Genomic DNA, 16,795 nt, shown 5'->3' on the forward strand with positions numbered 1-16,795 from the left:
ATCAGCATCAAGATTGCGTAACACTTCCCATTTGCCTTTCAGATTTGATCCTGTGCCAAATTTGATCCCCGCCAGCCGTCTTTATCTCTGAATCTAAATTTGAAGCCAACCTTTATTTAAGCTCTCGGAATAAATAAAGAGCAGTTCAGAACTGGCATATCAGTGGATCTTCATTCTGTGTCTAGGGGCTTGACCGCATGCTTTTGCCCATGTCAGAATTTTCATCTTTCCCAGCTCCCCAGCTGCATCCATCGCTGTTCCCTTTCTCCCTCTTGCTCGCACAGATGGCAGAAGGGTCGAAGCACTTTAATGAATTTTCAAAGGAGCTGCATTGGCAATATTAAAAGAAGCTTCCAAACTTAAAAGTGTCTGACACCAGAGTCACATGCATGCGCACAATGACACAGGAATGCACATAAAAAGGTCCAATCATGCACTCTTGCTAAATTGAGTGGATAGACACAGATAGCATGTCACACACAAGTAATGTGATCACACATTTATATTACACTTCTCAAAAACCAATACCATGCACAAACAAAGAGATACAATGCCACATCCTACACACTGCTGGATATTCTTAATTAACTCCATTAGAATGAGGGGCACCCGCGAGAGGGTCACAGGTCAGTTTTAATGATGAGCTTACATATGGCAGCCACCGTGTTGCCTTGCAAGTGAAACTAGCAGCACTTCTGCTGATCCATCTGTCCCGTGGTAATGACTGCACCTGGCCTCACATGGGCCAACACACACGGGTACCTGAGCTCTCACAACAAGGCCTGTGCACAGACACTATTAAAAAGCAATAAACATGCTCACTTCTTGCAGCTACATTGTTTACTCAATTTGGCTAATTCTGTTTTTGTCAGATAATTAAAGAACTCATTTGTACAAACTTTTTAGAAAGTATTTGCTTTGTAATCAGGCCCTAACTGAGTGAGATCTTGGACCCGATGAATTTCAAGTGGAAATATAGTCCGTTGTCAGGAATGTCCTTGTGAGCTTTGCGAATGGTTTTTTTGTGAGTGGCCAATGTTTAGGAACTAGATAAATCTGGTTCCTAAACAGATTAGGAACCAGATTTGAGAGTGAGTTGAGAGTGAAACATAATCAAATTCTCTCTCTTTTCACTTCTGCAACATCAGTGCTTAAATCTAGGCCTTTTTAGCTGGCCTTGATCTTGCCAGTCGACATACAACAACTTGTCCTCACAATAGGCTAACGCTAAGGGCCAAGCTAGCATTGTGCTGCTAGAAGCATCAAGGCTATTGCCTCTTCCTCTTTTTATTCCTTTTTCTCTGCTCTGTCCGTCCCTCTACTCTCCCGAGGCAACAGAGTCTTTATACCACCTGTGGGCTGCTGAAGTCACGGTCAGAACTCAGAATAGAGCCCACCGATCTCTAATCTGCAAACCACTGATCAGTCATCAAGGTCTGCCAGACTGAATTCCATAAAAAGCTGTAACTGAAAAAAGTCCCTTTATTTAAACGTTTTCATTTTCTTTTCCTGACAAAAAATGGTGTCATTGCAAATGGGAAAAGGGCATTTTTTATTTTTTTTTTAATTTGGAGATCTGTTGAATCTCTCAGAAAAAAACATTTAGGGCTGCAAATTGTTTATGGTGGAAAGCACACAGTTATAGATGGTTTTATGTACACTGTAACTGTCTAATTTGAGTCACCTGAGAGAGAAAAAAATTAAAGCATACTGTTTACAATCCTGGAATTGAGATATACAGAGCATAGCGCAGCACTTCTGCTTTCAGCAGGAGACAGCTGCACCAGGAACAGAACATCTGCTGCAGTGCTAACATAAGCATTCCTCGTTCCCTTACTGTCATGCCTGAGCAGCCTTTAAACTGGACAGCCCTGAATCTGACAACTGCCTGATGAAGTTTGGAGCTTCTCTAACTGCGCTTATCAAACTGCCACTCACAAAATACTTGGTAACACCTCAACTTGAAGAGAGAATAAAACAACTGAGTAGTATGCTGTTTTTTTTCCTCTCTGTAAGTACAGCCTGGGTTTTGATACTTGATCAGTCTGAGAGCCCAGGCATCTGTAGCCTCTGTTAAGACGCCTCTAAATCTTTGTTGCAACAGAAGAAAAACAAAACGAAAAGAAAAAAAAAAGTGATGTTTATTTCGGCTGAGATGGAAGGGTGTGAGTGTCAGTGATAGCAGGGCAGCGGCGCTCTTTCTGCCACAATGTCTATTTCACACATTATCTCTTTTCTCCCTGCACTGGGGCCTTTTTGTAGCTAGCTGGAGCTTGGCCAACCAGAGCCATTCTATCCCATTATGTGGCACTGTAAAAAAAACAGCTGCTCCCATTCCACTCTGGTGAATAGGTTAAATGGTGAAACAAGGAACAGGGCCTTTTTTGTCATGGTCTAAATTGAGCAACAAGTGCTTGAGGTTTCACTGTTCCATCACAGCTGCCTTCCAGCTCCATTGCTTTTGATTTCCAATTAGTGGCCACTCAGTCCCGCAGCCCTGTTTTACAGAGGACCCTCTCTTTTGCTCTCTTGGTCTGCATGTATGTATGCATACATATTGCTACAGCATATGTCAATGAGAAGAAGAAGAGCTGGTGATACTGAAAAGAATATCTGCCCCACTGATAAAAAGAAATTAAGAAGAACCAGAGAAAAATGGGCTGTGAAGTAGAAGTTGAGCTCCTGAAGTATAGCTAAAAGCGATAATTGTAGGTGTTGTATTAAGTAATGGCAGTAAATATCTAAATGCATAACATTGGCTAACAATTGGCAGTTACTTTTTATCGATGAAAAAAAACAGTATACTTCAGTTCAATCAAGTACAAGGTATATGCAACACCAGAATATCGTATGTGAGTTGGAAGTGTACGCATAAACCATCCATTATTTACAGTAAAAGAACATTGAAATTTGCATGCCTAACATAATACATAATGTACCATTTTACAGTATGTCTTCCAAATAAAACAAACTTTGCCAAGTAAAGAAATATGATAATGGTGATATGTGATGTAATGGTGATAATCTTCATAGAGATTTAAGCCATTATAGAATGTAGAATTTTTTTTTCAAAGATAATAACTGTAAAACTGATTTTTCATGCCTCGAAACATAGCCTGTAAATTTTGAGCAGTCTGCAGCACAGTTGACAACATCAGACACTGGCTGCATCATAATTACCATGAATGAGTTTAAACTACCCCCCCATGAGCTGTCACCTTACCGCGGTGGGGGGGTTTGCGTGCCCCAATGAGTCTGGGAGCTATGTTGCCCGGGGCTTTAAAGGGACACTATGTAATTTCTTCCCCCATCTAGTGGTGCAATTTTATTTTGCAAAGTTGAATGAATTTGCTCTCTAGCGCCTCACGTTTTCAAATGTGCGCTGCAACTTCTTGAACTACGGCAAGCGGAATGTGTCAAGATTCAAGAAGCTATAGCTTCAGACTCAAGGTCCATACAAACAAAAAGAAATCAAGACACACAGTACAAAGGATTACATAACACACATACAACAACACTATGAATACAGATGACAGATAACATGTCAGATAACATAACATCTCCTTTGGTGTGCAAGCAATGCAATTAGTCATATTCCGGGAGTTACCGGAAGTGACGTCGACGCAGCGTTAGCATTAGCCTGCGTTAGCAATAGGAGCATTAGCAGCGGTAAATAAACTCCCGGTAAACTTACAAACTTTCTAATGCCTCGTTTTGTTGAGTTAAGAGCCTATGTGTACTACGGCAGAAGTTTGGTAACAATCAATGCATTATTAGTGGGATCATTTACGAGATAAAATCTATTTAGCATTTTTTTTTTTTTTTTTTTTTAAACTTTATTATTAAATCAACAAAATAACAGTTTACAAATGTGAGCATAACGCCAAAAAGAAGATATCCAGGGGGAGCATAGGAATAATAATAAAAAGAAGAAGATGATGCACTTACAAAAAGAAAGTTAATGAACACAAAGACATATGTGCCAAGGAATAAAATCTATTTAGCATTAGCGGCTGTAATAAGCCATTTGGCGGAAATGACGTCACAATGACGTCATTTCTGCTTGTAGGCCTGGTGGGGAAATCGCGATTCGAAGTGCTTTATGTCCCTCTCGGCACTTCGTCGTTTTTCATAGACCGGAAGGACATGGCAGCCTCCATAGAGCTTACCTGCTCTATGTAGATACAGACAAGTTATTCTTCACTCAGGAGGATAAGTGAGATTTTTGACAGAGATCATTTTACACCAATGAGGACTAACTTATGAATGAATATGTTGATTTGAGCTAATAAATGACTTAATTTATTACATAGTGTCCCTTTAAGCCCCTGGTAGGGTCACCCTTGGCAAACAGATCCGAGATGAGGGACCAGACAAAGAACAGCTCACAAACCCCCTATGATGAATAAAATGATTGGACACCGTGTACCTTCGCCCGGACGCGGGTCACCGGGGCCTCCCCCTGGAGCCAGGCCCAGGGGTGGGGCCCGCCGGCGAGCGCCTGGTGGCCGGATCTGTGCCCGTGGGGCTCGGTCGGGCACAGCCCAAAGAAACTACACGGGTCCCCCTTCCGACAGGCTCACCATCCGTGGGAGGGGCCAAGGGGGTCGGGTACCTTGTCAGCTGGGTGGCAGCCGAAGGCGGAGACCTTTGCGGTCTGATCCTCGGCTACTGAAGCTGGCTCTTGGGACGTGGAATGTCACCTCTCTGCTGGGGAAGGAGCCTGAGCTGGTGCGCGAGGCTGAGCGGTTCCTGCTAGATATAGTCGGACTCACCTCGACGCATGGCTTGGGCTCCGAAACCAGCCTCCTCGAGAGGGGTTGGACTCTCTTCCACTCTGGAATTGCCCGTGGTGAGAGGCGTAGAGCAGGTGTGGGCATACTTATTGCCCCCCGGCTGTGCGCCTGTACATTGGGGTTTACCCTGGTGGACGAGAGGGTAGCCTCCCTCTGCCTTAGGGTGGGGGGACGTGTCCTGACTGTTGTTTGTGCTCATGCACCGAACCGTAGTTCAGAGTACTCACACTTTTTGGAGTCCCTGGAGGAGGCACTCTCCTCCGGGAGACTCCCTTGTCCTGCTGGGGGACTTCAATGCTCACGTGGGCAATGACAGTGAGACCTGGAGGGGCGTGATTGGGATGAACAGCCCCCCCGATCTGAATCAGAGTGGTGTTTTGTTATTGGACTTCTGTGCTCGTCACGGACTGTCCATATCGAACACCATGTTCAGGCATAAGGGTGTCCATATTTGCACTTGGCACCAGGACACCCTAGGCCGCAGCTCAATGATCAACTTTGTGGTTGTATCGTCGGACTTGCGGCCGTATGTCCTGTACACTCGGGTGAAGAGAGGGGCGGAGCTGTCAACTGATCACCACCTGGTGGTGAGTTGGCTCCGCTGGTGGGGGAGGAAGCCGGTCAGACCTGGCAGGCCCAAACGTATTGTGAGGGTCTGCTGGGAACGGCTGGCGGAATCCCCTGTAAGGAGGAGTTTCAACTCCCACCTCCGGCAGAGCTTCAACCATGTCACGGGGGAGGCGGGGGACATTGAGCCCGAATGGGCCATGTTCCGTGCCTCCATTGTGGAGGCGGACGACCGGAGCTGTGGCCGTAAGGTGGTCGGTGCCTGTCGTGGCGGCAATCCCCGAACCCGCTGGTGGACACCAGTGGTGAGGGAAGCCGTCAAGCTGAAGAAGGAGTCCTATCGGGCCTTTTTGGCCAGTGGGACTTTGGAAGCAGCTGATGGGTACCGACAGGCCAAGCGGAACGCAGCCTCGGCGGTTACTGAGGCAAAAACTCGGGCTTGGGAGAAGTTCGGGGAGGCTATGAAGAATGATTTCCGGACGGCCTCGAAGAGTTTCTGGTCCACCATCCGGCGGCTCAGGGGGGGAAGCGGTGCACCGTCAACACCGTGTATGGTGAGGGCAGGGCTCTGCTGACCTCAACTGGGGACGTCGTGAGTCGGTGGGGGGAATACTTCGAGGGCCTCCTCAATACTACCGACACGCCTTCCGATGAGGAAGCAGGGTTGGGGAGCTCGGATGTGGGGCCTCCCATTTCTGGGGCCGAGGTTGCCGAGGTGGTCAAAAAGCTCCTCTGTGGCAAGGCCCCGGGGGTGGATGAGGTCCGTCCTGAGTTCCTCAAGGCTCTGGATGTTGTAGGGCTGTCTTGGTTGACACGCCTCTGCAGCATCGCGTGGACATCGGGGGCAGTGCCTCTGGACTGGCAGATCGGGGTGGTGGTCCCCCTCTTTAAAAAGGGGCACCAGAGGGTGTGTTCCAACTATAGGGGGATCACACTCCTCAGCCTCCCTGGTAAGGTCTATTTGGGGGTACTGGAGAGGAGGATCCGCCGGATAGTCGAATCTCGGATTCAGGAGGGGCAGTGTGGTTTTCGTCCTGGCCGTGGAACAGTGGACCAGCTCAATACCCTCGGCAGGATCCTGGAGGGTGCATGGGAGTTCGCCCAACCGGTCTACATGTGTTTTGTGGACTTGGAGAAGGCGTTCGACCGTGTCCCTCGGGGACTCTTGTGGGGGGTGCTCCGGGAGTATGGAGTGCCGGACTCCTTGATATGGGCTGTTCGGTCTCTGTATGACTGGTCAGAGTTTGGTCCGCATTGCCGGCAGTAAGTCGGACATGTTTCCTGTGAGGGTTGGACTCCGTCAGGACTGCCCTTTGTCACCGATTCTTTTCATAATTTTTATGAACAGAATTTCTAGGCGCAGCCAGGGCTTTGAGGGGGTCCGTTTTGGCGACCTCAGAATCGGGTCTCTGCTTTTTGCGGACGATGTGGTTCTGTTAGCGTCGTCGGGCCGTGACCTTCATCTCTCACTGGAGCGGTTCGCAGCCGAGTGTGAAGCGGCTGGGATGAGAATCAGCACCTCCAAATCTGAGACCATGGTCCTCGGCCGCAAAAGGGTGGAATGCCCTCTCCGGGTCGGGAATGAGATCCTTCCCCAAGTGGAGGAGTTCAAGTATCTCGGGGTCTTGTTCACGATTGAGGGACGAATGGAGCAGGAGATTGACAGGTGGATCGGTGCGGCGTCCGCAGTGATGCGGGCTCTGCACCGGCCCGTCGTGGTGAAGAAGGAGCTGAGCCAGAAGGTGAAGCTCTCGATTTATCGGTCAATCTATGTTCCTACCCTCACCTATGGTCACGAGCTGTGGGTAGTGACCAAAAGAACGAGATCGCGAATACAAGCGGCCAAAATTAGTTTCCTCCGCAGGGTGTCTGGGCTCTCCCTTAGAGATAGGGTGAGAAGCTCGGTCATCCGGGAGGGGCTCGGAGTAGAACCGCTGCTCCTCCGCATCGAGAGGAGTCAGATGAGGTGGCTCGGGCATCTGGTTAGGATGCCTCCTGGACTCCTCCCTGGTGAGGTGTTCCGGGCCCGTCCCACTGGGAGGAGGCCCCGGGGAAGACCCAGGACACGCTGGAGAGACTATGTTTCTCGGCTGGCCTGGGGGCCTCGGGGTCCCCCCAGAAGAGCTGGAGGAAGTGGCCGGGGACAGGGACGTCTGGGTTTCTCTGCTCAGGCTTCTGCCCCCGCGACCCGACCCCCGGACAAGCGGAAGATAATGGATGGATGGATGGAGTTTAAACTAACGTTAAAGTGCTGGTTATATTTGTAGAGATTGGTGGCTGTGGATGGTTATTAGTGACCAAAAGAACTAATGTAGCTCTTCTAATTCCCAAAATCTTAAATGTAGATTTAAATCTTGCCCTTGGTGTTGTGCACTGAGTGGTGTGTGATGAATAAGGACAATCAAGACCGGCTAATACTTAAATCTCCTTTGAGGAAACTGATGTCCTTCTCCAAGAGCTGCAAAGTCTCACAGGACTTATTACACGGCATCCCATCCCAAATACCCTACCAAGGGCAGATGATGTCTCTTAAATTCAGTCCAAATTCTGGGACAAAGGATAACCTCTGTCCCCAAGTATATATATATATATTTTCATACATTTTTTGCTATCAACAATTATATGTATAATAGGCATTTTGTACTGTAATCACTTAGATGTCACTGACAGTGAGAAATTAAAAGGCTGACAGTCTTTTCTCACAATTTCTTTCACAGCCATTCTTTGTCAAATCGAAAGATGTTGAGGTTGTACACAAAAAAAACATCTCATCTGGACACACCACACTGTTAGACACATACCACCTAAAGTATCCTGAAAATAATGAACAGCAGTAATAATGTGACAACATAGATGGATCATCAGAATATGGAAACGTATAAAGCTGATCATGTAATGACACATGACATTTTATGCCTTACACTTCCTTTTTATAACGTTTACCACCGTTCTGAACTCGCACACTGTGGCACTAGTAGAGATTGGGTCTTTGACTGACTTCACATAGACAAAAGATCCTTACTATCATACAACTTAATCAAAGTTGCGTTTTGGCCAAATATTCATTTATTCAGTGGAAGACCATCTGGGTAGAAGTCACCGTGTTCTGTGTCGTAGTGGTCACATGTTTGAACAGTAGCAAAAGAAATGTTCATATATACATGTATAAATATGAATGAAGCAGGTTGTGTATGGGTTGAGTTTATGATTTAAAAGAAGAAAAAAAACACATGCAAAAGAAACATCAATTTGTGCTATTTTGTCAGTTTTTGGTCTCTACCGCCATGCAAAAAAGAAGCAAGACTAAATCTACATTTGCGTGCAGCCGTGTTATTTTAAAGGAAAAAAGTCACAAAGTCATGCTGTAAGAGAAAACCTCAGAAAAGCTATTTAATAAATACTAAAGCATGAAGACTCCTTCATTTTAAGCCCATCCTTGAAATGAAACAGCCCGTCGTTGTTTATGTAAATACTCCGATTGAGGTTAATTGGTTGACACATCAGTGTTACCACCAATAAACTGCTTGTATGTTGTGTTGTATCTGTCAGTCAGTATAACTTGAACTTTAGTTTATTAGCAATTACATGATACCCTTTAAGTCAGTGAATGACAGCTCATTCTTTACAAAGTTGCAGGCTGTAAAATTTTTTATTGTGATTCTAACCTCTGCAGGCCTAACCTCTTTTGGGCTGAGGCCCATGCCAATGGGACACAAGAGACAAGCACATACAATACATGGAGCTCCTTTCTTTGCAATATTTTAGGCACATTGATATTCTGAAACATTATAATGACAAAAAAAGGGCAACTGCATTCTTCATCTGAACCTCACCAGAATTTTGGAACTCGAGTGATACATGGTTCTCTGAATAATTTATCTTTTGAAACAACTAACCATGAGTTCAGAGCATCCAGCCAAAGCGACAGCTTACTATTTACTGACCAAACACAGGTGGATGAAAGCCTGTGCAGTCGTGTTTCTAGTTTGCATTGCAAAGCAGAATTTATACTTTCATGTTGATGCACAACCCATGAAAGAGAATATGTAAGTGACCTATGCACGTTAGAGCACTTATTGTCTCCATTATTCTGCAGCTTAGACCACAAAGTCCAAGTAGCGGATAGGATTTATGACATTGCTTTAAAAAAAAAAAAAAAAACATCTGACAGTACAAACGTTAAACTTTTCAAAATGTCTGTTGAAACATGTTAACATTATTAGCAAACTTGATTCAAGTTCAGCTGGTTACATCTAACATGTGTCACTAAAATAGGACACAATATTTGGGCTCAAGATCACCCCTAAACATGTACCAAATGGACCAGTCACAGTTGTTACCATCTGCCTTGCTGCGGTATATAGTTACATTTGCATGGAAGCTGCAGCACAGGCTCTGTGTTGGTCTGACATTCAGGCATAAATTCAACTTCATAATGATAAGAGCTTCACATTCTCTCTCACTGCAATTTTGTCAAAGTGTCTTCAGAAATAGTTATAAATGTGATGCAATCTGTAGACCTGCCCTGGAATCTGGAATAAAAAATGTAAATGGTTTATGGTAAAGCTACCAATTGCATATTGTTACAAGGCCATTTCTGTTTTACTCCAATGGCTGGTCAAAGCAAGACTTGGAGAAAAACATTAGCCCAGGGCTACACTAAAACCCTTGTATGAGAGCAGACTTACTCTCTATGTCACAACACGGAAGCTTTTTGTAATTCCTCCCCAACCACTCTAGACATCCCCAAATCCCTCATGTCAATAGGAAAAAGATAACACAAGAAACAGACTTCTCCTCTTCCTTCCTTCCTTTGACTTGTCAAAAGTTTCCATGTCATGCTGTTTGGTTCTACACAGCATAACTAAGACCTTGGAAGCAGCTTATCTGCTTAAAACAGGAGGAGAAAGGCTGAAAAAACTGTCTAGTTCACAGAGGGGTCTTACTGAAGTTTACTAGTTTCATCCTTTACGTTCTCTCTTGACCCTCCCTACTGGTCTAATCCACTTAGTCCCCTACTTCCTTTATTGGGTTTGATTGGTCAGGCATCCAAATTTCCAATAGGACTTAGGAAAATCAATAACCTTTCACTGCAATGCAAACATTTCTCCATTAAAACAAAATGTGATTAGAAGACAAATATGGATTTTTTTGTGTTTTAATTGTTGGAGGTCATGCAATTAGCGGTGTTTCATCTTTCGAGTTCTTTGCTGACTTTTTGACCAATAACATCCTTTTTTCATGTATTTTAATACTACATGGGCCAGGATTCTTTGGGATTTACAGTAAATGCCTGAATTTCTTATATACAATTTTGCCACATCCCACCTGTATCCTAAACATTTGTTGTTCAGCGGCATCTATTCAAGTGTCTCAGTCTCTAGCTGTCGCTCTACCAAAAAACACCAATGCTAATGTCATTGAAACCCCAGGTGCTACTGGAGGCTCTTGAAGTCTGACATCAGTCCTTTCCATCCCCTCCCATGGGTCCAATTTTCTCTGCATGAAGCTTCAAGGTCCTCAGCTGAGCTCTGTTTTGCAACAGCAGTAGCACAGAGTGCGAATGTGTGCCAGCCAGAATGGTAATGAGTGTCCCAGAGACGGAACCCTATTGCCCCCTCCCCCCTAATAGATTTGTTCTCACATGCAAAACAGACATTGTAATCACATTTTCTCATTTTTGATTCACCTGGGGATTTGTTGCATCCACTCCGAAAATGTAAATTAATTCAGGGAGATAGACATCATCGGCAATAAATCATATTACTTCCAAATTCTGCTTGGCAACAAAACAAGACTGCACTGTAAGCAGGAGTAACTTTAGTATCAGCCCTAAGTCTACTATTTCTCTCACACTATATGTAGTTATTGTTAGTTCACCCCATTTCCTTTTTTTATTGCACATCTACAAGCAAACAAAACTCTACTTAAGTAGAAGACGTTCACAGAGGGACCACTTTTAGTGTAGAAAAGAAAGTGCTGTAATGGAGGTACAGTATGTATTTCTCTGGGTGTCAGAGAGTTGGTGGAGTTGGTGCAAGAAAGTGGAAAAGGAGGTCCAAGTTATGATATTTTTGTCTATAAATCTTTATATTACATGAATTCCAGGAAGCAGTGAGGATCTTACTAAAGGTAGCTTTTAATTGGCTACTGGTTTGTTTGTTTTGGTGATGCTTTAACCTTTACAGAGAGGCCAGGGTCACCATTTTCATTATGCCTTTGGCACTCTATATGAGAAGTCCGCAGTCAGATTAACTGTGAGGAAATATTGCAAAGATCAAAACACACGGTGTGAAATAATTGCAGAAATCTTTTGGAAATGGGAACACTTTGGTGAATATTTGTTTGAGCACATTACTTTGCTCAATGTGGTTATGTAACATTGATGAATAAAAAAAGAAAGGCTTTGACTTGCCAGTAATGTATTAGGTTTCTGCCTACAACCTTTTTGCCTGAAAATATTGAAACACTGACAAATATTAATGCAACTTGTGCAAACTTGGGAGTCCTCAGGGGACACTCTCAGACGTTTCATGTCCCCAGCTTAATAAACGATGTTCCCCTCTTGACAGGGACTATTCTTAACCCCGAGTCTGCACAATGCTGGGAGACTGTCATTTTTCAAGGGAGCTGGTGACAACCTCACCCTGCATGGAAGTTTAGCTTGCTGTACATTGTAATTTGCTGACATTTCTTTTTTTTTTTTCTCTCTCTCTCCTTTTCTCCCCACATGTTCTGCTTACAGATGTGATCAACTTTTCCGCCATAGGTAAGAGTCCTTTTGTCTATTACACAGCCTATGCCCTAAGTGAGAGTCATGTTTGAGTTGTCTTGCTTTTGGGAGTGATGCGAATGCATAAATATAGTTGAAGCGGCACCAAGATGCCAATGTTTGCCCACTAAGGTATGCAGTGCTGTGCCATCCTCACGCATCCGATTTTCCGCACATGTGTGCATGAGAATACACGATTGTAGCTTTTTTTTGGCAAGCACATTTGCTTTTGATTTGAATTTTATTCAAATGAGAATTAAATGGTCCAGATTGTTCAAAGAATATGCCTGCAGTGTTGATTCAAACAAGCAAGTATGTATGTTGTTTGTTTTCACACTGTGGTGAATGTGTGCAAATACTTTATATGCTTAGATTTGAACCCTGCCCTGTTGTTCCGAAACCAAGTGTCATCTAGAAACTCCTACTCGTGTAAACAATGTCTGCATGAGGACACAGCCTTGGATTTTTTTTTTTCTTATGAGGTCATCTCCTCTTTTTTCACTTGATACAGTTCAGGAGTTCAACACGATATCACTTTAGTTCGCCGGTTCTGACTCAAAGGTACAGTCACATTGGTACGCAAATCCGAATTGAGGAGCAGAGGAGCTCACTTTAAACCTTTTCTGTACTTCCAATGGTCACAATTCCTTGTGCTTATGCCAGTCTCCTCCATGTTGCATGAACCTCATCATGCGTGTCAAAATAGCACAAAGCACTTTACTCAACATTAGTAAACATTTGGTGTTTTTGTGGAAGGATTATACATGCAAAGCACATGTGCAGCACTGATGGCAGATCATCAGGGTTCCAGGGAAAACGTTAAAATGTTGTAACCACTGAATGCCAAGACAAGTGTAGTGTCCACTGCTTTCAGAGGCACTCTGCAGGCTGCAGGAGTGTGATAGAGGTCAACTGCATGACTGACTCTACTATAGCAGGGCGTCAGACCAGGACAGCAGGACCCTTCAGCAGTACCCATGGCTCCAAGCATCTGCTCGTAAGGGGAAAATCAATCACCTCGTGTCCAAGGTGGAGCAGGTATATTCGACAAAAGGAAAGAAAAAGAAAGCAGCTTACACTGCTGTTAATTTTCCTGGACTAGTATAATTATATGCTTGGTTTTTCTCAGTGTGCTTGAGTTTTCATATTTGGACTACATTTGGATACTGCCACCTTATTGTGTAATTGAAAACTCAGTGCCATGCCACTACACTGGCACAGGTTTGGCTACTCTGCAGAGCATCTGCAAACAGTTCTGGTCCGACTCTCAACTCTATGAGGCAGGCGTTGGCTGACTGCTCGGAAACAGAAAACCCCTGGCTAGCTGAGAATAATAAGTACCCATGGGAAGCTGCCAGATGGACATTTACTGTGAGCCTAGCTGGAGAGGGAGAAATCTGTCAAACATCACACCAGGCATCTGTGGGGGAGCAGCGCAGGTTCACGTCCACTACAGTGTGTCGGATAAGAGGAGTGCTCTTTGTCGACACTAAAAGCTGTTAGATTTCTGAAATATCACATTTAGTTTAAATGCATTTACCTTCTTTCAAGGTCAGCAATTCACATTACATTAAAGCCCGCTGTTAGAGTAAAAGCTTTAAATAATGTCTACATAATGGATGCTTTAAAGATGTTTATCATTTCCCCCCATTCACTCAAATGTTAGTCCTATTTGCTGGCATTCAGTAGCTATTAATCAACACTTAACTCAATTTACAGCCAGATTCTGCTGTGCTGTTGATGTGAAGAGGGAGATGAATATCAGAATAATCAGAATCCCTTCTTGGTCTTTTAAATTTTGGTTCAAGCACTGGCTTCTGTCCCTGTCAAAAACAATATCTGAAAAGCACACTTCTGCGTCAGATAATTCTTGAAGTCTTGTCTTTTGACTTCCACGGGAAGCGTCCAGTTTTTTTTTCCCTCTGAACACTCTTCAATAAAAAGCTATAGGCAAGGAATCACAATTGGCTTATTATAATCTAGGAAGCTCAAGGGTTTTAGAGCTGTTTAAAAAAAGGAAGAATGAGAGAGAAAGTGCACAAAGAGTTCATTCCAGTATCATCAGCAGTGAAATAGGAGCTGGTTCTCCTAGGCAAGCTGTGCACCCGTTATGATTGCATTATATCTGGCAGCCCTCCTCTCTGACAGGAACTGAGCCACACTTGATCAGTGATATGACACTGGCAGGGAGCAGAGCAATTGCTGGCTGCTTAGTTAAGCAAATACCATTATGCTGTTGAGGTCTAAAAGTAGATCTGTGCTTGGTAAAAAAAAAAGAAAAGGCCAGCCTGGACAATGCCCAAAGCAATAGTGGCTTTGCAATATGTTGATTCATCTGAAATAGTTTTTGTCATATTTGAGAGGATAAGAACAATGCTATTCGTGGATAATAGAGCACTTTCAAGGATCCATCTGGGTTTTTTCATGCCCTGGAAAACGCATTACTACATTCAAAATCTGGAGAATATGTAGAAACATCAAATTGTTTTCATAATCGGGGGCATTGCCAATGATTTCAGCTTGAATGTGTGTGCTGTTCTGCTTTCTGTAGAGAGAATACATGAGTCAAAGGTATGTGTGAAAGAATATACTGTATGTTTAAGTAATTTTTTGTTTGCAGCCCTCATAGGATTTCTTACATTAACAGCATAAATGTATAAAGTCAAATTATTTAAGATCAACCGTATACGAAATTAAATTAAAACAAATTTATTTCAGTCATTGAAATTGATTAAAAAGATATTTCAACTCCAAGGGAAATTGTAATGTTAAAGATTCCTGTGCTCAGTCTTAACCAGAAGTGATAGAGTAGGTAAAAAGCAATGTGAGTGATAGCATGTTAGTGCGACTTTGCATAGATTTTGCAGTAATTAGACCTGAGTGACATTCACCAAGTGTTCACCTCTACAGACACCCCATAGAAACCTGCTTACATAGCATTATTTTAGCAGGGTGTGTCACTTTTTTCCTGTAATTTCTGATTGGGTTTCTTCAAGATCTGTATGATCATGAATCATGACAGATGATTGTTCATGTGACTTTCCATTCGAAGTACATACAGGTGCTTTAATGATACCGCGCAACAGCAGTTTAGGCTGACACAGATGTGTGTTGGGTTGGACACCCCAATTCAAGTGAAGCAGTGCTGCTTTAACGAACAGATGGCTTATCTTTAACTTAATCAACAGCAGCAGTGTCAGTCACAAATGCAATAACTTTCACAAGTAGCTCGGGAGAGCTATCAGTAGCTAACAGCATATGGTGAAGGCACATTAAGGTGTGATCTTTTTTTTTCTCCCCTGCTTTCTCGTTCTATCAGTGTTGCTGAAGCCAAACATTGGATGCTCACTTCACAGGATAAAGTGTTTTCATGTGTCAGGGGGTATTGGGCACCCACTTTTAGATCCTCAGCTTTCTGTTAGATGTGTTGTTTCAAAGCCCTGCAGTCATTTGTTTACTTATTTATTAATAATGATGCAGAGGGTTAGGCTTAACCCAACTCTATCACCTAAATGTCACCCTTTCCATTGATGCCTTTTTTTTTTATTCTTCGTTTCTGGTTTGAATTTAGGTGAGATTTTAGAAGTTAAACAAGAGTGTTGGGAGTCTTCATCAAATATGTTAATTGTTATAGCTCCTTATGATTAAAATGCTCTTGCCTTATACATAATTAATTCTCACATAGAATATCAGGGCTCTAGTGCATCCATGACTCCTTGTGAAACAAAGTCTTGTAATTGTTTTTCTGGACATTGACTTTATTAGTCCTTATCGGTTAATTCTTGTTAATGCTTTTCACGAAAGAATTAAAACTGTGGAATTATCACCTCCAGTCCTTTTTTTAATCTATTCTTTTTTTTTCGCCTTCAGTTTTGACACCACATGCCACAATTTAACTCATGTATAAAACTATCATATGGCACAGCATGCATTCCACACAAACCCCTTCAGCCTCCCCTTTCCCTAATGTTGTTCCGTCTCTACTAAGCAGCATTAATTAGCCCGCTCTTCAAAATTTAATTTTCTATTGTGTCTATAGTTTCATCATTGAATGAAAAAAGGCAAACTATTGCCACAATAGGATTAAATTTGCAGCCCCAAGAAAACTTGGATGTGGAAAATAACTATAATTAAAAAATAAATCAAATTACTAACTTCCTGCCTTACTTAATTCTACATCATCTTGTTTTCTCATGTTGACTAGATGGTAAGTAAACAGAACAGGACATGCATAGATGTGCTAGTTAAGTTGCTGCATGACAAGCATATCGGTACGTGAAAACTGGGTAAACTACAGTGTAAACAAGAAAGAACTAAATTCTGTATGACCATAAAATCTTTTGAGATACAATTTGAAGTTATGTGGTCTCCTTTGAGACAGCATCTGGCCCAAGTTGGCTCAAGCATCCTTCATCCATTTTGGCAGAACATTTGAGAATGATGAAGACCACTGGATGAATTCCATGGCCTCGCTTCTTTTGAAGGTTGAGTGTCAGAGGTCGTTTGGTGGCCAGCCCATCTGCCCATCTGGCGTTGCTACATACACTACAGGCTGGATGTTTGTAATTGAGAGGCATGTTCTTGTGGGAGTCAAACCTTAGACACGCTGTGGTCACTTTGTTCAGATGAACTCTTTATGTATACATTACAGCATAACATA

General features: G+C 43.3%; 1 protein-coding gene across 30 annotated transcripts in view; it reads left to right on the forward strand.

Moving 5' to 3' along the window:
• The window catches only part of LOC142369208 (receptor-type tyrosine-protein phosphatase delta), a 377,816-nt gene that overhangs the window by 100,914 nt on the left and 260,107 nt on the right, over positions 1–16,795 (forward strand). For all 30 annotated transcript variants that reach the window (XM_075451481.1, XM_075451493.1, XM_075451486.1 and 27 more), the window contains exon 4: positions 12,109–12,132. The gene's annotated coding sequence lies outside the window, so the exon portion shown is untranslated. The remainder of the gene's footprint in view (positions 1–12,108; positions 12,133–16,795) is intronic.

This window comes from Odontesthes bonariensis, chromosome 19 (genome assembly GCF_027942865.1).
Source record: "Odontesthes bonariensis isolate fOdoBon6 chromosome 19, fOdoBon6.hap1, whole genome shotgun sequence".
Taxonomy (NCBI): domain Eukaryota; kingdom Metazoa; phylum Chordata; class Actinopteri; order Atheriniformes; family Atherinopsidae; genus Odontesthes; species Odontesthes bonariensis.